The sequence below is a fragment of the Chlorocebus sabaeus genome, chromosome 16, assembly GCF_047675955.1.
Source record: "Chlorocebus sabaeus isolate Y175 chromosome 16, mChlSab1.0.hap1, whole genome shotgun sequence".
Lineage (NCBI taxonomy): Eukaryota > Metazoa > Chordata > Mammalia > Primates > Cercopithecidae > Chlorocebus > Chlorocebus sabaeus.
This window is the reverse complement of record NC_132919.1, coordinates 52,970,487-52,992,222: the sequence shown is the minus strand read 5'-3', so window position 1 is coordinate 52,992,222 and position 21,736 is coordinate 52,970,487.

The following is a 21,736-nucleotide window of genomic DNA, read 5'->3' as shown; positions in this document are numbered from 1 at the left end:
AAACTCCTCTTCACAGAGCAGCTGATGCGATCTTTCAAAAATGAACTTCAAATCATGTTTCATCTTTCTTGTAAAATCCTTCAATGACTTCCCAATGTTGTTAGAATAAAACGAACATCAACACCATGGCCTACAAGACCCTGTGGCTGGGCACCAACCCGTTCTGGGATCATCCCTGCCTGCCTGTGGGACTCCCACTCCTTTGGGCATCCTGGTCGCTGCTCCAATAGTCCTAGCAACTTTCTCGTGAAGGCATCTGCACTGCCTCCTCCCTCTACTGTAACACTCTTCGCTCTTGCATCAGCCTTCTGTGGACGCTGTACCCAATGCCATCAACTGGGTGCCTTCAAACAACAGAAATGGCTTCTGTCATCATTGTGGAGGCCCAACTCTGAAGTCAAGGTCTTGCCAGGGGCCCGCTCCCTCTGAAGGCTGTGGGAGAGCATCCTCCTTGCCTCTTCCAGCTGCAGGTGGTCACCACCAATCCTCCGGGTTCCCTGGCTTGTAGCTGCATTGCTGCAGCCTCTGCTACTGTTGTCACATGGCCATCTCCCTCTGTGTGTCTGTGCTTTCACTGTCTTCCCTCTGTGCATGGCTGTGTCTCTTCTCCCCTTCATGTGAGGACACAAATCATATTGGGTTAAGGGCCCACCCCACTCTAGTATGACCTCACATTAACTAACTACATCTACAATGATCCTATTTGCACATAAGATCATATTCTGGCAGGGCATGGTGGCACATGCCTGTAATCCTTGCGCTTTGGGAGGTCAAGATGGGAAGATTGCTTGAGGCCAGGATTCAAGACCAGCCTGGGCAACACACTAAGACCCTGATTCTTAAAACAAAACAAAACAAAAACCAAATCATATTCTGAGGTTCCTGGAGAAAACATGAATGGGCAGGTGACACTATTCAGTATAGCACAATTTCTTATGTCCCAGCTCAGATTTCAATTCCTTCTCAACCACTATCCCCACCCCAGCTCCCCCTCTCCCAGGGCACCTTTCTGGTTTCTTTTTGGCACCTTCGCAAGCTGTAAGTAGGTGGTGTTGGTTATTCATCCATTTCCCCTACTGTGTGAAAGCTCCCTGAAGGCTGCTTCTTGTCTATCAAGCTCATCACTCTGCCACTGTGATCCACTGCCTGACGCAGGGTGACTCTTCAGGAATGTGGAAGGAGCAGGGAAGATCCTGGTCCTGCAAGAGGAAGCCTGGACGCAAGGTGTGCAGGGGGCCTGAGCAGTCCACCAACACATGCTGTGGCGTGTATCAGCACTTCCTTCCTTTACATGGACAAATGCAATCCCATTATACAGACACACACACTCCGTTTACCCATTCGCCAGCTGATGGACATTTGCATCATTTCCATCTTTTAAAATGAACATATAATTGTATATATTTATGGGGTAGAGTCTGATGTGTCCACACATGTATAGCTTGTGTAAGGATCAAATCAGGGTAATTAGCAAATTCGTCACCTCCAATACTTGTCATGTCTTTGTGGTGAGCACATTCCAAGTCCTCTCTTCCAGCTATTTTGAAATATGCCATACATTAGTATTAAAAATAGCCACCCTTCTGTGCCAGAGAAGAGCAGAATGTTTTCCTCCCATCTAACTGTACGTTGTTTTCATCATGGTGTCCACTATGAGGCCTTGGTCTTTGGCGTACCAGTCACTGAGTGCTCAGTGGGCGACTCCAGCCCATCTCAACAACTTTGGTGACAGTGTCAGCTCTCAAGGGCAGGATTCAGTCATCCAACCCACTTTGCACCTCCAAGCATCGATGCCAGGTGGGTATTCAGAAAACATGCTGAAAACTTTATGGAAGCTACAGCCCGACACCCAAGAGAGAAACCCCTGTCTTTGAGGTGCCTGTGGAATGAGAATGACCTTCCTCTGTCAAACTTCCTTTCCAGCATGACGTTTTAGTCAACCCAAAGGTGTATTCCTTCCTGCACACTGGGGATGGACTTGCTTCTGGGGAGGGTGTCTGGGGTCAGGTCATCCCAGGCCACTAGGACCTAAGGCGTTGAAGACCCTAGAGGATTACTGCTGTACCCAGTGCATTGACGGCCCCAGTCTCCTGGCCGTCTGCCTTCTGCAGCCTCTGCTGGGATGAAGGCGATTTGGCTGGATGTGGTGAGGAATCTGTACAGGGAAGAGAGGCTGTTGCAGAGGAGGCAGCTGTAGGAGCGTCAGCACCCAGGAACGCACTCTCTGGAGCCTGGTGCAGAAATAGCACCCACCGCGTGTGGTGAGTGTCTGGTGTCTGGCATTCTGTGGTGCTCTTCGGTTTTAAGACACCTGCCAGGAACAAAGTGGGGACTGGTAAACCAAGGTGCAAGATTGCAAAAGAGGCTCTACTTCCCCCTGCCTTCCTGTATTCTCATCCTTTGCAATGTGACTTTGCATCTTCCCCCATCAAGAGCTGGAATCTATTTCCCTCCCGTACTAGCTTTCTAGGGCTGCTGTAGCAAATTGCCATAAAGCAGGTGGCTGAAACAACAGAATAAGTCCAAAGTAAAGTTTTTGGCAGGGCCATGCTCTCTCTGAAGGCTCTAGGGGAGAATCCACTCCAGGTCTCTCTCCTGGTGTCAATCCTTGGCCTTCCTTGGCTTGCAGCTCCATTGCTCCAATCTCTGCCTCTGACTTTGTGTGTCTTTCTCACTGTGTCTCTCTGTCTCTGTGTCTTCTTCTCTTCTTACAAGGATGCCAGTCATTGGATTTGTGGCCCACTCTAAATCTAGGATGTTTGCACCTGGAGATCCCTAATTTAATTACATCTGCAAAGACCCTATTTCCAAGGAAAGTCACATTCTGAGGTTCCAGATGGACATGCATTTTTGGGGGACACTGTTCAAACTACTACACCACCCCTTGAATCTGAACTGGCCATTTGTCTTGCTTTGGCCAACAGAAGCTGGTAGAAGTGACAATGTGTCCACTTGAAGGTCATGAAGCCTCCACTCTTGACCGTGGAACCATGAGACCACCTGTGAACAAGCCTGAACTAGCCCCTGGCCCAGCTAGGCCAAACAGCCTCCAGCCTACCCAGCAGTCGTGCAGATGAATGTAGCTGATCTAGTGAAGCTCAGTAGAACATCTCAGACCAGCTGAGCCCACTGTAAATTGGCAACCCACAGAATCAAGGCTGAGTATACGGTTGTTGTTTGAGGCCACACCAAGTCTGGGGTTATTTGTTACGCAGCAGTAGATGACTGATTCACAAGGTGTTACTGGTTTAGGGCAAATGGGAGAAAATGAGTGCCATTTCTGGGCGCTGCCCACGTAAAAACCAAAGGCTTGCCAGGGTGCAGTGGCTCACACCTGTAATCCCAGCACTTTGGGAGGCTGACGTGGGAGGATCACAAGGTCAGGAATTCAAGACCAGCCTGGCCAACACAGTGAGACCCTGTCTCTACTAAATATACAAACATTAGCTGGGTGTGGTGGCGTGCCTGTAATCCCAGCTATTCGGGAGACTGAGTCAGAAGAAGTTTGAACCTGGGAAATGAGGGTTGTGGTGAGCTGAGATAGTGCAATTGCACTCCAGCCTGGGTGACAGGGCGAGACTCCACCTCAAAAAAATAAAATAAATTAAATAAATAAATAAAATTAAATTAAAAACTAAAGGCTTGGATCTAAACCATCTACTAGAGGCAGGAAGTCTAGGCATCTTATGAACCACCCTCAGGATCAAATAAAGCTACTGGCCGGGCTCAGTGGTTCACATCTGTAATCCCAGCACTTTTGGAGGCCCAGGTGGGTGGATCACGACGTCAGGAGTTCAAGACGAGCCTGGCCAAGACGGTGAAACCCCGTCTCTACTAAAAATACAAGAAATTAGCCGGGCACGGTGGTAGGCGCCTGTAATCCCAGCTACTTGGGAGGCTGAGACAGGAGAATCACTTGAACCCAGGGGGCGGAGGTTGCAGTGAGCCAAGATGGTGCCAATGCACTCAAGCCTGGGTGACAGAGTGAGACTCCATCTCTAAAATAACAATAATAATAATAAAGCTACTGAATCCCTTCACCAGTAGAGACACCCTCATGCACCTCTTGGCATCTCTCTACAGTCCTCTTAATGTACAGCCACGCACACAGTGGTGCCTAAAAAAGGAGTGCAGGTGGTGGTGGAGAACATGGCAGAAGCCAGGTTCATAGCCCATTAGATTCATGAAAAAAAAATGAGTAATTCCCAGCTTCTTCCGCTCACTGCCTCTCCATCTTCTGGAGCATGACAAGAGGCATATTCCTCCTGTGCCTCGCAGTCACGTGGAAGCAGAGAAGCTGCCAGTTTGAAATCCCAGAGATGGGACCCCCCACCCGGCCAGGGCCACCGATTAAGTGCCCGAGAGCCAGCCATCAGCAGGGGCCTCAAAAATGCTGGCTGAAATTAATCACTTGCCTTGCAAGGGTATTTATTTTCTCCTTTATACCTGGAGAGAAATGGGCCGTGAACTGGAAATTTCCAGAGCAGTAGGCTGAACTTTTTGTGTGAATGGCAACAACTTTCTTTTAAAGTGCAACCATTTGCTCAGTTCAATTTCACCATTAAAGGACAATGGCCAATTTTCTGTGGACCTGGGATGTCGGTTTTGTCTAAAGCGTGAGCGTGTGGGGAATTTACTAACCTGGCTGTGATTGCCCATGAAAACAGGTTATTTAACAGGATTTAAATACTGTGCTCTGAAGCTCAACAGCAGTGAGGAGGCAGCCGGAGAATTGGAGTGACGCCTTTCCCTTCCAGCGCTAATGAGAGAAGGCAGGAAAAGCGAGGGTGATAGATAAGAGGTGGGCGGAGAGAGACAAGACAGAATCAGGTCCAAAGAGATGGGTGAGGGACCCCAATCAAGAGACACCGCCGGATTTTAAAAAGGCGACGTTAAAGTAGGTATGTATTCATCCAGTCACTTTGTCACACGTTTCATTCAACAAGTGTTTGTTAAAGGGTCTGTTAGGCTCAAGGTTCTCAGGTGCCCTGAAAACCAAGCCAGATACCAATTTTTGTAGGTTTCTTGGAGGAGGTGTTTTGGAGCTGATTTTTAACTTAATTTTTTTGATGCTTCTGCCCATCCTTCCCTGCCAACCTTCTGAACTCTCCCTACCTTGCTGGCTTGCTAAGTGAAGTCCTGAACAGAATATGGGGATGAGTGTCAGGAGGTTGGTCCTTCCATAAACTGACTCTAATCTTAGATTACGGTGTGGCCTCAGTTTTCTCATCTGTAAAATGGGAGTCATTATACCTAACTCATGTCTTCGGGCTTAAATAAGAGTGTTGGTAGAGATTCTGACACAATACCAACTACTTGTGAGATGTACACAGTCTCTGTTTCGTTTTTCTTCCCTCTTGACCTTTGCCAGGCTAGATTACATCCTTTCTACAATTCTGCCTAGGGCTTTGTCTCTTCTGGAAAGGCTTCCCTTTACCTAGCTGTTACTGAACTTTGGCGTGGCCCTGCCCTTCGCAGCACAGGACGGAGTCTGAGAGTGAGGACTGGGGATGGGGTTTGAGATTCACCTCTTGGCTCCTTGACTCACCTGCAGTGTGATTTTGAATGAGATGTTAATCTCTTTTAATTCTCAGTTTCTCATTAGAAACAGTACGTGCTTTGTAGGGCTGTTAGGGTTAAATGAGGCAGCCCATATAAAACACTTTCCTGGGGCCTGGCATGTAGTATGTGTTCAATAAATGACAGCTGTTACCTGTCATCCTCCTGAACCATGATCCTGATCACTGATGGTTTCCTAGAGGACTGTAAGTCTATTCTACAACTGCCATTAATAAAGAAATCTTTCTTCCTATTTGAAAAACAAAAGCAAAACACCTCTGCCCAAACCCACCTCCGTGAAATGCTGCCTGCCTCCTCCGCAGAGTCCTGCCACTTCCAGGTAGAAAGAATTTTACCTCCAGGCTTAATTCGCCCAATTACTCCATCCCTTACAACTTACTCCTCTCCTCCAGTGTACCCAGAGCCTTTGAAGACAGACTGTACTGGGTGAGGAAACAGAAAATGCTCAATTATCTGTACAAACGGCAGGAAAGAAACACTTTTTTCCCATTGGGCTCGAGAATGAATTATGAGACCTCTCTACACTGCAACCTGTCTCGCTTATTCTGTTTTGCTTACTCTAATTTCCAAACGGCTTTTCATTTCCTGCGTAAGCACTGTCTGAGATGGACGGTGGGGGACTGGAAAGAGAAGGGGTGGGAGTCAGGGGAGGAGGAGGCAGTAGTGGCTGAGCAGTATAATCCCCCACAACACATTTTCCAAACCTCAAATCAGGACCCGGAGCCCTGGAAGGTTTGCGTGCAAGTGGATTTGAGAGAAGGCAATCTAGGAGACATTGTTTGGTTGCTGAAAATATTGACATTTATGTGGTTTAAGAGAACAAAGGAACAGAATTCTTGAAATCAGAGCTGTTCTGAAAAGTCCAGGGAGTGTGGTGACCATGGTGGGTCTAGGGAATCTCATCTTGAATTTTAAGTTTGCTACAAAATGAGAGATCAGAAGTGAATGACGTGTCACAGTGGCAGTCTAGTGGCACCTGTAAGAGCTGAGCTTATTGTGTGATACCAAGTTTTCTGTTATAGTCTCTCACTGCCCCAAACATCAACTATTTGTCATTATTTATCAATTAATGGTCATTAATTATTGGCATGCTATTTTCCTCATGGTGTTCCCCCTGCCTCCCCATCGCTCTATCCTGAGCTCCTGAGAGTGGGGCTGTGCCTGACTAATGTGTTCAACATCATGCCGTTAGGAGATGCTCAGTGTACTTGTTGAATAAAATGGACACAAGCGTATTCCTGGACCATGTTCTTTACCTTGGTAGGAAGTGGCTAGAACAGTCAGCACCAAAAAATCTTGCTGTCCACTTGGGTCCACCAGCAGCTCTCCCTGCATACCTAGCCACCAGACTGGAGGAAATCAGCAGTAGTTGTAGTTGTGGATTGGACCCCACAGTCAGCCCCACCCACTCAGGACTCCAGAAAATGTTTTGTCTCTTTCCTGCTTCTGGTGTGTGGATGCTGGTTTAGTGTGCTGGTCAACCACTGCTCCACCCAGATTTTGGGCACCCGTGTGGCCATTGCCTGAGCCATACGAGGGCCGGTGGGGGCAGAGCCCTCCGTGTCCATCTTTCTCATGTCTTTTCCTTCCCTGTCTGATACGGTTTGGCTGTGTCCCCACCCAAATCTCATCTTGAATTGTAGCTCCCATAATTTCCACGTGTTGTGAGAGGAACCCAGTGGGAGATCACTGACTCGTAGGAGCAGTTTCCGTCATACTGTTCTTGTGGTAGTGAATAAGTCTCAAGGAATCTGATTGCTTTATAAGGAGAGACCGATTCCACTTGGCCCTGTCATTCTCTCTTGTCTGCCACCGTGTAAGACGTGCCTTTCACTTTCTGCCATGATTTCGAGGCCTCCCCAGCCACATGGAACTGTAAGTCCATTAAACCTCTTTTTCTTTATAAATTACCCAGTCCCAGGTATGTCTTTATCAGCAGCGTGAAAATGGACTAATACACTCTCCCTGGATCACATTAACACCTTCTCCCCATGGGGTTCTGGCCTCCTCTGGGTTGTGTCCAACATGATCTGTCAGTCTCGGTCAACAGTGATTTTCCAAACTGCCCCGTGTTGGGAAGAGATGAGGGGAGGAAAGTGTGGATTTTAAATATGGAGTGGGAAGAGGGAGGAGGGAGAACAAAATATGTAGAGTTACAAAGGAGAGAAATTATAATAATGACATGGCTATCGAACTATTCAAAAAAGCAAATCTGTAGTCACTTGTGTGTGGTTTTTGTTTTGTGTTTTTTTAGACAGGGTCTTGTTCTGTCACCCAGGCTAGAGTGCGGTGGTATGATCTTGACTCACTGCAGACTCGACCTCCTGGGTTCAAGCGATCCTCCCACCTTAGTCTCTCGAGTAGTTAGGACTACAGGCACACGCCACCATGCCTGGCTAATTTTTGTATTGTGTGTGTGTGTGTGTGTGTGTGTGCAGAGACAAGATTGTGCCACGTTGCTCGGGCTGGTCTTGAATTCCGGGTCTCAAGTAATCCTCCCACCTCAGCCTCCCAGAGTGTTGGGATTACTGGAGTGAAGCACCAAACTTGGCCAATTTGTATTTTAGAAACTGAATATCTGTTCATTTGTGTGCTCCTTTATTAACATGTGAACTAACAAGATTTAGCAGCAGCCCTAACAGGTCTAATGGCTACCATAATTTCAAAGTAGTGACGAGCATAAACAATATTTTGAGATATCTACGACAACTAAAATGTAATATGAAAATATCTGTGTTTTCCATTGGTGCGAAAGTCTCAGGTGTTGCTAATAGTTCTGTGGTTTGTTGTCTATATTCGTAATAGAAGGAAATGATAACTTTTATTTGAGGTCAGTGAAAATAAGGATGTATTTTTCTCCACCCGAGCTTGCAGACCCCCCGAATTCTGTCATTGGACTCTAGGGTGCAACTCATGTTAGGTTGGTGTGTCTTTTGTGTTTTGTGCACAGAGGTATCCGCTTTCTTACTATAATAATTCCCAAGTCACAGAGAACTTCCTTAGCCTCAAGAGGCTCTAGGAAGTATGTATGGTGGGAGTGAGGGAATCACCATTCTCACCAGGGAAAAACGAATAGTTTAATCGGTTTGGTTCAAAACAGATACCAATCACTTGAGGCTAAAGTCACAGGCTGCTGGAGAGCTGGTCTACTCCCAAACAGCATAAATATTTAAGTCCAGAGCCACAAGAACAGTGACAGAGGACCTGTATGTCTCTGTGTCTGTCTCCATCAGCTCCTTCACTTCCTCCCCAGGACCCTTCCCTCCTGTGAGCCCCCATGTCCCAAGGGGTGCTAGAGGCTTCAGCACTGCTGGAAGGGGATATGTTTGTGTTCTCTTGTATTCTTCTTAAAGCCATCCCCATGTCAGAGCAACCTCTAGAGGCTCAGTGACCAGGAAGACTTTATTCTTAGTCCAGCTTTGTTGCCTTACACCCAGGTGAATCTGGGCCCTGGAACATCAAGAGGCTTGCCCAGGTCCCACAGCCAGATAATGGTGGGCATGACTCTAAACCACGTCACAGCACGCCCTCCAGAGCTCTTTCCAATCCACCTTCGAGAAACTGGGAAGACCCCTGAAGGTCATGGAGGATGGGCAGCTCGTCCTCTGGGCTGGCTGTCTCTTCTGGCCCCCTGCTCTCCATCACCAGGGTGGTTTAATTCATGGCCTTTTGAGGCCCCCGTTCTCTCTGCTGGGGGAACAGCTCTACTGCCAGCCTCCCTCAGGCTGTAGGCCACCATGGAGGATAGCAGGAGTCTCCACCCTCCCTCCAAGGTGACAGTTGGAGGAAGCAGCCCACAGACAAGAGTCTGCTCAATCCCAGCCCTCTTCACTTGGCTGCCAGCCCAGCTCGGCTGTGCATCCCCTGGGAGCCAGCCCTCCAGCCCACGCTGATCCCAAGAAAGGGTAAATGGACTCAAGTCACAGGACATCAGAGGAGCCAGGCAGTGGACAACAGCTGCCCAGGAGGAGGCACTGGGCACTCAGGGTCCTGAGGCTGGGGTGTGGGTGTGGGTGTGGGGACAGTGCCAGGGAAGTTTGGCACTGCACTGGAGCAAAAGAACGGAAGGGGAAGAGGAGTTCCATGCAGTTGGGCATGTCACATAATTACAGGAGAAAAATCAGGCCAGAGCCTGGCTCTCTCTACCTCTGTCTGAGTGATCATCACCCTTATTATAAAGCAAGTAATTATTAGTCTGGCTCATTAGCAATTATAAATCTCTAACTCCAGAACTTCATTTAAAAAATGACAAGTTAGCACTTAATGATTTTCCCAACTGCTTAGATCATGCACAGAGCTTACACATGTAGCTCCTGTGGTTCTTGGAAGCGGGGCTGGCCTTCAGGTACTGGTGAGGGGTCCCTGCTTTCCCATCCAGAAACCTGGATGTACCCCCAGTGGCCTGAAATCAAGTGCTCTGAGATGTGAGAAGTGAGAAGTGGAGAAAGAGTGGTGAACTTCCTTCTCCTTCTGTTTTCCAGTAAAAATAGAAACAACGTGTTTATCGAGCCTTTCTGTGTGCCAGGTGCTTGGTGTTGTCATGCCTTATTGCATTTAAATCTCCCCATAACCTGATATTGTTCATCTCCATTCTACTGACGTAGAACTTAAGGTCATGGCACCTGCTGTAGGATCATGAGCTGGATGACACCCAGGTTGCCCTGACTCAAAGCCCCTACCCTTAATCACGACCCCATGCTCAACCACAGCTCTCCATGACTCTGATGAGGGAAGAGCCTTGGGTAGATTGATGGTGGTACCCTTTGCAAATTCTCCCTAAGATTTGACTGCTAAGGGAAGGGTGGCCTGTTAGATCCTGGTGTGTCTTATGGGTCCACAGTGTGTGGGTAGGTAAGTGGATGGAGGGAAGATTCCTTCCCAGTTACTAGGATGGACATTTTTCATTATCCTATGGCTCTGTAAGGCTTTTCTAGCTCCTTATCCTTCCCCAAACTTTTCCAATTCTTTGCTGCTTCTTCCTCTTCTTGAGCACTCACTGAAGGGTGGAACAAAGCCGAAGAGGTTGCAGGAGGAGGGCCCTGTTCCCTCAGGCAGCCCTTCCCTTTTCTCTTTCTCTCTTCCAGGTGGAGGGGAATGGCTGGAGCCAGAAGAGCTGCCTGAGAGCCACAGGCAAAGGTGGGAGGCAAAGGGAAGACAGAGCATGGATGCTAAGGCCCAGAAGTTGGAGGAAACACCCACCCAGGCACATGAGACCCACATCAAAGCAGTCCAGCAAGATAAGATGATCCCAGAACAAGGGAGGGCCCTTGGGTTCACCCTAACTATGAACTTGACAGTTCAAGTTCCTGAACTTCTTAAATGCTCCACGTGCATTCAAGTCACTTAACTCAAATATTATCATCATTGAACAGATGCAGAAACGGAGGCATGAAGCAATGATTACATAGCCTGGGAATGGAGGAGGCAGGATTTAAACTAGATGGTCTGACTGCAGGGCTGCCTGACCTTCACCCCTACGCATACTGTCTCTGGATGAAGAAGCTGTGCCCAGCCTGGGGGAAGGGCAAAGGAGGGGGCTCTCCTAGCAGAATATTAGTTTCCTACTATACCCCATACTAACCTATAGCCCAGTAGCCACATTCCTCCCATGAGATGCTCCTGGAACAGCAAGAAGTCCCTGGAGGAGAAGTGAGCCCCTGGTGGGTCCCGACCATGTGGTTGGTACCCGTCCCTGAATCTCCACCTCCCAACAGTGCCCAGCACGGCCTGGTGGCACTGATGCCATGGAGCACAGCATCCTCTACTGACCAGAACGGGAACATCCCCAGGGAGAAACCCAAACCAGAAGGAAGCCCAAGCTAATTAGGCCTCCAGAATCATATGGTTTTAGAGAGAAGCTCCAAGGAATTTCTGGGGCCTTGGGAACAAGGAGGAAGCAGGAAAAGAGATAAAGATGAGATGACTCCACTGATCCTCAAAGATATATCCTAAGTTCAGGATAAACAGGCAGAGAGGGTATACCAGGGTCAAGTCCCCCAGCCCAGGGGTGCCCAGACCCTCTTGGCGGAGTAGAAACTTTGTATGTTTCAGAGCCCAAGGACTGCTGGAGTGACTGATGATGATGCTCCTGAGTGGCGGGGAGTGGGTAGCTGGTGTTGACAGTTGAGTCCTAGAGCTTGGGGCGCATGATTAAGGGTTAAAATGGGTTAACGTGGCACCGATGGGGGAACACTAAGAAATTCTGACTCAGTCCGGGTCAGCCCCGTGGTCCAAAGCAAATGAACCACCTCTCCACCTAGTGAGCTCCCTGTCTATCGAGGTATTCAACAGAGGCTGGGCGGCCCCTGGCAGGAATCAAGCTCTAGGTGGAGGTAGGGCTAAAACGTAATTACCATCAGCCTGATAAGGTGGGTCTCCTTTTTAACCCATTTTCCCCTGAGAATCTGCAGGCACAGAGAGGTTAAGAAACTGCTTGAGATCACATAGGACCAGGGCTCCCTTCAGGCTGTCCCCAGCTTCAGAGCCCTTGTGTTAAGGGCCACCCTTGCTACACCTCTCTATGGCAACCTCACACTGGGCTGGAAGGACCTGGTCTGCCCTGAGATGCTCAGATTCTGTTAGAAGAGCCCCTCTGCCCAAGGACCCCAGACCCGTATTTCTCCCTGCACAACCCCCCAAGTCTTCACCCCAAGCCTCTGTCTGGATTGGCCTTGCTAGGATAGAGGCCTAGATGGCATTCTCTGGCTGAGGGCTGGTCAGAGGCCAGCAGTGCTCTGTCCTCCCCACCTCCCCTCTGGCTACCCATGGTGTGGCCCTCACAGCCCTGGTTGCCCCTCCCAGCCAAGTGGTTTTCTAGGAAAGCTGTGGCAAGTGACGGCTTCCTGCCTGGAAACAGCACCTCTCAGCAAACTGACAGGTAATTGGCCCCTAAATCCCCCAGGAGACACGGGGAGGATGAGGAAAAATTACGGTTGTGGAACTGAGTCTTAAAAATTATATCACCTTTGCTGACAGCGTAATTACTCCTTTTTCTCGAGATTTAGTGCAGATCTCCAATCCTTAAACAGTTGAGGGATATTTTAAGGGTTCCTCCTTTTCTGTTTTTCTTTTCCCCTTGGCCTGCAAAGGTTAGATTCCTGGCATTGGCCAGTTTCCCTGCTTCTTCTAGGAAGCAAAATGTCCCTGGGCTGGCCGTGCAGAGACCACGCAAGGTGGGAAGGGGAGATGGAGCATGAGAAAGGAGGCTTGACCCAGGAGTCACTGTGTTTGGGCCACCCAGGGCAGCCACACGGTCCTGTATGAACCCCTGGCCACCTGTTTGAACGTCAGGCAAGGTCCCCTGGCTTCCAGAAGCTCTCCCTAGCCGACACAGTCAGTGCCCACCCACAGCCCCTTAGTCTACTACCCACCTGTAGGTGGGTCCCATCCTTGACCTGAAGGTAATCTTTGGCATGGAGCAGGCTGCCAACCCCTGTGGGTTCATCTTCGTCCTCCAGGAGCAACCCCCAGCCAAAGGAGTAGAGTCCGTGGGAAGGACCCCAGTCCTGAGACATGTTCCCCACAGTCTCACAGAGGCTCCCCTGCAGGCCACGGGACTCATCTCTTGCTAGATTCTGAGCTAGGACTGGTACTTGAACCCAAAGGGCCCTGAATCCCTCATTGAATCTCACTGGAGCTTCAGGAAGTTGAGGAGGTTGCCAGCCCCTCCTATCTTAGGTCTCTAATGCAGAGAGGCCCTCACCTTGGGGGGCAGGATGGGCCAGGGGCCCACAGCAGTGACCCACTCATTTACACACCCTCTACTGGCTTTCCCACCTTCCCTGCCTCAGTCTCCCCACTCCCTCTCATGCCCCCAAATAAGCTACCTGCATCCAAATCCTTGTCTCAGGATCTGCTTTTGGGGAAACCCAAACTTGAGGCCCCCTCCCCTGCAGCTTGGCCCAAGTGCTGTGTGGGCACCAACTTCTGGTTGGGAGCGGGTGTTTTCTGAAGGCAAAGGAATGGTTTACATGGTCCGGGGGCTCTTGTCCCATTGGCTGCGACATACTCTAGAGACAGGGCCCCTTCTCTCAAAATTGAGGAAAGGGGTTTAGGGACCTGAACTCCAGAAAACACAATGTCTTTCTCCCTAGGAGGCTGTCACCCTTTCTTCAGCCTCTGGGTCCACAGACGAAGGTCCTTCTGCATTACATACCTTCTTGATCAGCGCTAATGTGGGATTCAGGGCGCTGTGGCTAGCAGCACCAGTCCCACTTCAGAATCCAGTGAGCTCAGGAGTCAGAACTCTGGGATTTTGTCTTTGAATGACTGTCGGGACAGTGCCCTAACAGGTGGAGGCAGAGGGTGGGTACAGAGAATCGCAGGCCTGTGCTGACAAGGAATCGGATTTCTACTGCTGTCAAAAAGACCTTAAAATGGTTACCAAGCCCATGGCCAAGGACCAGTTTAGGAGATGAGACAATGAGCTTGGGCCAAGGGACTCAAGCTAGCTCAAGATGGCATCTTTGGACACTCCAAAGTGCCAGGCTTTGCACTAGACTCATGCCAGACTCGTGAACGTCTTTGTTATTTACGGAGATGCCTTGGTCAGGGCAAAGGCAGGATCCGGGCAGAAATTTAAGTTTCCCAAAGGTAGCCACCAGACAGAATCTGCCTGTCCTTGGATCTTCTCATCTTGGAGTCTCCAACAAGACCCCCGTGAGGCCTGGAGCTGGCAGCAGGGCTAGCTTCCTAGTCCCAGCTCTCTTGACAAGTCCACACCATCTCATTGCCACTTCATTCCCACCTAACCATGCACTTTCAACATTATAGCTGTAACCCGATCCTGCAGCTTCCTATCTCCTGAAGGGGATTGAGGGTAACTCACATTTATTAAGTACCTACTGTTTACCCAGCACTGAGTATTTTACATATATTAGCTCACTCAACCCTTAAAGCAATTCTATGAGGAGGGTGTTATTGTTATCCCCACTTTGAAAATGAGAAAATGGAGACACAGACTGCTTCACTGACTTGTCCAGCATCACACAGCTACTCCATTGCAGAGGCAAGATTTGAACTCAGGGGTTCTGGATTCACAGTGGGCTCCTAACCACTAGTGTAAATGTCCTTGAAGCTGATAGTGAACAAAGCTCAGGAAGTGGGTCTTGGAAAGGGGGTCCCTCCCCACTTCTACTTGGTTCTCTCTGCTTAGATCTTAGTGTTTTTGTCCAGGGCGGTGGCTCATGCCTGTAATCCCTGCACTTTGGGAGGCCGAGGTGGGTGGATCACTTGAGGTCAGGAGTTCAAGACCAGCCTGGCCAACATGGTAAAATCCCATCTCTACTGAAAATACAAAAATTAGTGAGTGTGGTGGTGGGCACCTGTAATTCCAGCTACTAGGGAGGCTGAGGCACAAGAATCGCTTGAACCTGGGAGGCACAGGTTGCAGTGAGCCAAGATCATGCCAGTGCACTCCAGCCTGGGTGACGGAGTGAGACTGTTTCAAAAACAAACAAAAAAGATCTTGGTGTTTTTCACTGGGTGGGTATGATGGTTAATTCTACGGCCAATTTGACTGTCCTACAAGGTGCCCAGACATTTGCCAAGCATTATTCTGGCTGCGTCTGTGAGGGTGTTTCTGGATGAGATTCATATTTGAATTTGGAGACAGAGTAAAGCAGATAGATGGCCTCCCTGATGTGGGTGGGCCTCGTCCAATCAGTTAAAGGCCTGAATAGAACAAGAAGGCTGAGTAGAGTGAATTCCTCCTGTCTGACTACTTGGGCTCAGAAATGGATCTGTTCCGCCTAGACTCAGCCTAGGTCCTAAGCTGGTGGGCTTTCAGATTAGAATTTGCACCACTGGCTCTCCTGGCTCTCAGGCCTTTGGACTCAGACTGTAACTATGCTATTGGCTCTCACAGTCTCTAGCTTGCTGACTCTAGATCTTGGGAATTCTCAGGCTCCATAATCAAGAGAGCCAGCTCTTCATAATAAATCTATTTTTATACACACACGCATATAAAATTTTACATGATGTAAGATCTCCTGTGGTTCTGTTTCTCTGGAGAACCCTGACTCAGTGAGGCTGTGGACTTGCTTCATGGGCACCGAAGTTCTCCACTTCATTGGGGGCACTGCTGTTGTTCCAGCCAATAGTGGGGATGCTGCTGGTGGAGACCCACCTACGTAGCAGGAAAGAGCAGTGGAAGCTCCACTGGGCGTCATTTAGCAATTGGCACAGGCATGAACCCATTGGAACTGGCTCTGGACATAAATGCCAGGTGAAAATGGCCTTGCATGTGTCCCAACTCCAGTGACAATACTAGAGCACAAAGGAGATGGCTATTTTGGGCCATCCAGGATCCAACTCCCCTCCGTATGTTTGGAAAAAGTCCCCAGTATAGAATCTAAGCATGCCAGTGACGCACTCTGCCAGCCTCCATTGCTTGTGACCAGGCTTGACAACCAGATGTGCCCTTTCTGGACCTTTTATCTGGAGCTGGCCACACAGATGCAGGATACACAGATGCAGGACGAGTGGAGAACCTGTGGTCATGTTTACTAACAGCCCCCATCCAGTTCCCAGGGGACAGTGTCCTCGTAGTGGCTGCAGTGGCATCCTGTATCCAGGACCCACAAACTGGGGCCCCTGGTGCTCCATGGAGGTGGTGGAGGTCCTCACCAGACCATCCCCAGGCTGTGACTTTGGCTGTGGTCCTGTGTACATTGTCACAAAGCCAAGCTGATATGGTTAGGCTTTGTGTCTGCACTCAAATCTCATCCTGAATTATAATTCCCATAATCCCCACATGTGAAGGGAGAGGCCAGGTGTAGGTGATTGGATCATGGGGCTGGTTTCCACCATGCTGTTCTCGTGATAGTGAGTTCTCACGAGATGTGATGGTTTTGTAAGTGTTTAGTGGTTCCTCCTGCATTCATTCTCCTTCCCGCCGCCTTCTGAAAAAGGTGCCATGTTTCCCCTTCAACTTCCGCCATGACTGTAAGTTTTCTGAGTCTTTCCCAGACATGCTGAACTGTGAGTCAGTTAAATATTTTTTCTTGTAAATTACCCAGTCTCGGGTATGTCTTTTTTTTTTTTTTTTTTTTTTTTTTTTTTTTTTTTTTTGAGACAGAGTCTCACTCTGTTGCCCAGGCTGGCATGCAGTAGCACGATCTTGGCTCACTGCAACCTCTGCCTCCCAGGTTCAAGCAATTCTCCTGCCTCAGCCTCCCGAGTAGTTGGGACTACAGGCACCACCGGGCCTGGCTAAATTTTGTATTTTTAGTATAGATGGGAATTTCACTATGTTGGCCAGGCTGGTCTCGAACTCCTGACCTCAAGTGATCCAGCCCACCTCGGTCTCCCAAAGCGCTGGGATTACAGGTGTGAGCCACCTCACCCAGACTCAGGTATGTCTTTATAGCGTGTGAAAACAGACTAAGACACATGCCCTCCCAGAAATTCTGCAACCTCCTGATAGCCTTTCACCAAATTTCTCTGCTGCTTCAATTAGCCAGAATCAGTTTCTGTTGCTTGGATCTAGAACCCTAATTGTGGCAGCCAACTCTGGGCTAGGAACTCCACAGTCTACCCACATCATCTCCTTTAGCCCCACCCAGGCTTTGAGGAAGCTGGCTTTATCTCAGCAAAAATGAGGCTCAGAGAGGTTGAGCAATTTTTCCCAGATCACAGAGCTTTTGGTGGAGCTAGGATGCAAACCCAAGTCTTACCGACTTTAAAGACATGGAATCCTCAGCCACTATGATCCCCAACTCCTTTTCTGCCTGGATTCTTTCCCCCACTGCTTGAATTATACCAATCAGCAAGGGAAAAGCAGAAACAAGCCCACCACGCAGGGACCAGCCTGGGAGCCAAATTGCTTCTGAGCTGAATGTTTCTCTCCCAGTCTTCAATGAGGTGGCGGCAGCTCTTTAACTCCAGCTGCAGTGAGAACACAGCGCTCATATATATTCACAAGCGGGAGATGAAAAGCTGCAGAATGCCTGGACATTAATCCTAACTCGGGCCTTCCACGCGGCGTACGCGGCGTGTGATGATCTGCTTGATGCAGCGCCAGATTCGTGCTCGGGAGCTGGGCGTGTATCCCAAATCCACGGCCAGGGGCACATGGTCCAGGCTCCCCCACCACACTTTACCGTCCACCCTCATGCCCTAATGGCCACATCAATATTTCGTGGCCGCCTCAATGCTTGTGACAGATAAACTAATGAGTTGGCCCTGAGCCATAGGAAGCCCACCCCAAGAGAAGACAGAACTTAAGGAATTTAAGCCCCGCTGCACCTCTTGTGCCCAAGGTGGGAGACTTGAAAGCTGGTTCCCTGGCGAGGGTGAGTGGAGATGGTCATTTTTCTGGCATTGATTCATGGGTTTTTCATTTCCCAGGAGCAGCCTGGAGCAAAGGAGAACGTGCAAGATGAATCTGGGAGGCCTCCCCCAACACGGCCTGAAGAGGACCCGAGTCAGCCAGTCTGTGGATGGGCAGAAGTGGACACAGGGGGCCCTGCTCGGGAGCCCATATGGGCACAGAAGGGGTAGCCAGACTCCAGGTTTGTTGTCCAGATACCTGGAGCCTCTGGGAGGCACAGGAGCTGGGAAGCTAGAGGTTCGTATCTGGCTACACATGGCTGGGACTAAAGGATTGAGGTTGGTGCTAAAGGACTGAGGTCAGTGCTTCCAAATGCACTTGGCGTTCTAGGCATGGGCCTCCAGACCTGGACCTGGCCCCCTGGCAAGGCCTCCCTTCCGTCCCTCTCCTCTCCACCCACCTCTGTCTCCTCCCTGCTCAGTGCTCATCACCCACCATGTCACCCAGCCCCTTACTTCTGGCCTCTCAGCCTCACTGCCATTGCCTGCAGCTCATTATTGTCCTTCCATCAGGTGCCTCCTCTCTGGACATGGGAGGCCACCCAGGTCTGCTCTCAGGACTCAGCTGCCACCCAGCACCCCCTGAGCATGTCCTGCAGCCTGGCCTCCTCCCTTGCCTCCTGGCAGCCAATCAGTGCAGAGCAACCTTTGGAACCTGGCCTGAGCATGCATTTGGTCTCTACTACCTTGCAGTGGTGAGCCCTGGGCAGGTCATTTAAACTCTGAGGCTCTGCCTCGTGTGCAGTGTAGCGCAGTGAGTGGGACCCTCCTTGCAGAGTTGTGATGAGGTTGAATGAAACTGCATTCAGGGGCGAGATTATTCCACAACTGATTCCTAAAGAGTGGACTCATTCCCTGGAGACCTCTGTGTTGTGAGTACTTTGATGAGTCTGGAGACACAGAGATGTGCCTGGGGTTAGCGTGAGTGCCTGGGAAAGCTGAATGAACTTCTTTGCACAATGGAAGGAAAATGACCAACAGAGGAAAATTCACAGCTCTGAGGTCTGAGAGGGGAGAGGGACAGGAAGACACGGGAGGATGAATAAGAAACGGGGGCCGGGCGAATAACAAAATGGGGCTGGGCACAGTGGCTCATGCCTGTAATCCCAGCACTTTGGGAGGCCGAGGCAGGCAGATCACGAGGTCAGGAGATCGAGACCATCCTGGCTAACACGGTGAAACCCCATCTCTACTAAAAATACAAAAAGTTAGCCGAGCATGATGGCAGGCGCCTGTAGTCCCAGCAGCTTGGGAGGCTGAGGCAGGAGAATGGCGTGAACTCGGGAGGTGGAGCTTTCAGTGAGCAGAGATTGCACCACTGCACTCCAGCCTGGGCGACAGAGTGAGACTCCATCTCAAAAAAAAAAAAAAAAAAAAAAAAAAGGCGAGGGGGCAACAAGATGAGGAAGGTGGCAGAGACCATCCTGGGGATAAGTGACCAGTGGAAGTCGACACCGTGGTGCCACCAAAGAATTCGATGTCTAGGAAGTTCACAGACCTGTGTGCAGAGTTTCTCCATCTCCCTCCAAACCCCAAAGCTGGAGGAGGGGCAGGAGGGAGTCTTCCCTTTTTTGTGTTGAAAATCCAGAAAGGACTTGATTGTCTCAAGGCCCAAGACAGAGACAGCCCGCATGGGATAGGGGGTGGGTGTTCAGTTCAGAAATGAAATCAAATCCACAGAAGCAGGGTTCTGGAGCTGGAGGGGGGCACGAGGACATAGCTGTGACCTCCCTGGGGTATGAAAGGGGCACAGGCCCCTTTCTCTAGATTTCAAGGGACAGGGAGGCTCCATCTGACATCTGGTTATGTCTAATCCATCTGGCCTCTGGTGAGCTTCCAGATGTCGATTCATTCCCACTTCCATCCTGAAAGTCAGTGCAAAGGTCGCAGGCACAGGCTGGAATGCCCTTCTAGAGAGATCCACTCTACCCTTGAAGCAGGCCAGGAAGGGAAAGGGTGGAGGACTGATCCTCAAGGCCACATCCTCAGAGAACCAGCTGCCTGAGGTTCACGACTCCTCAGTCCCCTTCCAGCCTCCCAGGCCAGAGCCACATGTGAGCAGGCAGCCAGGCCTTAGAGGAAAACCTGTTACGGCTCCCACTAACAGAGGATGACAATGCCAACTGCACAGCCACTTCCAAAATAGGAACGGATAAATCATTAAACTTGTTGGATTACTCAAGGAAGGCTGAGCTCTGGTCAGCAGGGAGGCAGGCTGCCCTGGGCACCTGGTTTAACTTCCAGTAGGAGGAGGACCAGTGGAAAGGGCTCAGAGACCCACACGCCACTCCACCCTCTCCAGGAGCTGCACACTACATGGCTCATGAGGCCTCCTCCCTTTCTTTCCTCTGAGGCTTTTCTGCAAACTCGTGGACTCTGGAGCCAGATGCTCAGATCCAAATCCCACTGTGTACTCTCCGGGTTACCTTGAGCAGGTTGTTTAACCTCTTTATGCCTCAGTTTTCTCAACGGTAAAATGGGAATAGTAACACTATGGACTGTAAAGTGTCTGTGATAATGCCCAGGCATAGATAGCCCTGAAAGCATTAGGGGTCATGATTCGTCCCTACCGACCTCTTGAGGCTACCCCTGCCACAAACAAGGCCAGGTTGCTGCTCTCAGGATTGGGAGAGAATACTTCATTAATCTTTGTGCCACCTCTGACTTGCTGTGTGACATGGGCAGGGCTCTCAGCTTCTTCTTCCTATATCTTAGCAACATCATGACCACAGGGAGGAGGTGGGCATAAAGGGCTTCAAGTTCTTTAGGGGGAAAAAAAAGGAGAATTGGTCAGCTTTCTGTAATTCACCTCCAGAAAGGAGCCATTGCAGTGACAAATTCAGGAGGGAGAGGGAGAGGAATCCAGTGCCTCACCCCAACCTCTGAGCAGGCCAAGGACACTTCATTCCACCCGGCACATGAGTGTATTTTTGTCTGCCTTTCGCAGTCTTTGAAGAACTTCCTCCTGAATCTATCAGTGCTCTGGTTGCAAGCAATGGAAACCGATGCTGAAGGAATGTTTTGGAAGGATATGGGGGCACACAATGTTGATGGGAGGAAACAAAGAAGGCTTGGAAAGTAGGGAGTAAGAGGGTTCTGGAAGCTGGGCAGTAGAATCTGCTTCCATGGTCTCCACACATAGCTGCTACCTCAAGAGGCTACTACAAGCAAATTCTAACTGTTCCTATGTCTTTTCACTACTCAGCCAAAGTCAAAGCCAGAATGTATGATTGGCTAAGCCTGCTCACCTGACTGGACTGTGACTGTCAGGATTGGCCACAATGGGTTACCTGAATGGGTATTGACTGTTGGGATTGGCCAAACCAGTCACCTGACTGAACTCTGTCAGGATTGACCATAATGGGTCACCTGACTGGACCCTGGCTGTTGGGATTGGCCAATCCTGTCACCTCACTCAACTGTGGCTGTCAGGATTGGTCACATTGGTCACCTGACTGGGTCCTGACTATTGGGATTGGTCAAGACAGGTCACCTGACTGACCCAGGCTCTCAGAGTAAGGAGAGAAAGGTCTCTCCCTTGGGCTGAGCAGCAGGTCCTGGGGAACTGTGCCTTGCCATGTTGCCTACAATGGGGGCAACCCCAGAGGTACAAAAGTCTGCTACTGTCCTTGAAGTTTTTTCCCTTGCCTCCTCCCCAGTTTGCCTGTTGGTCCCACCAGGGCAGTGCCATATTGGCAACTTCCCATGTCCTCAACTTACAGTAGACAAGTTGGAACCTCCCGTGGGGGAGGAAGGATGGGAGGATGGGCTCTATTTAAAGCAATATTCTGAAGGAGAAGAGAGCCATTTGGACGGGAATATGGAG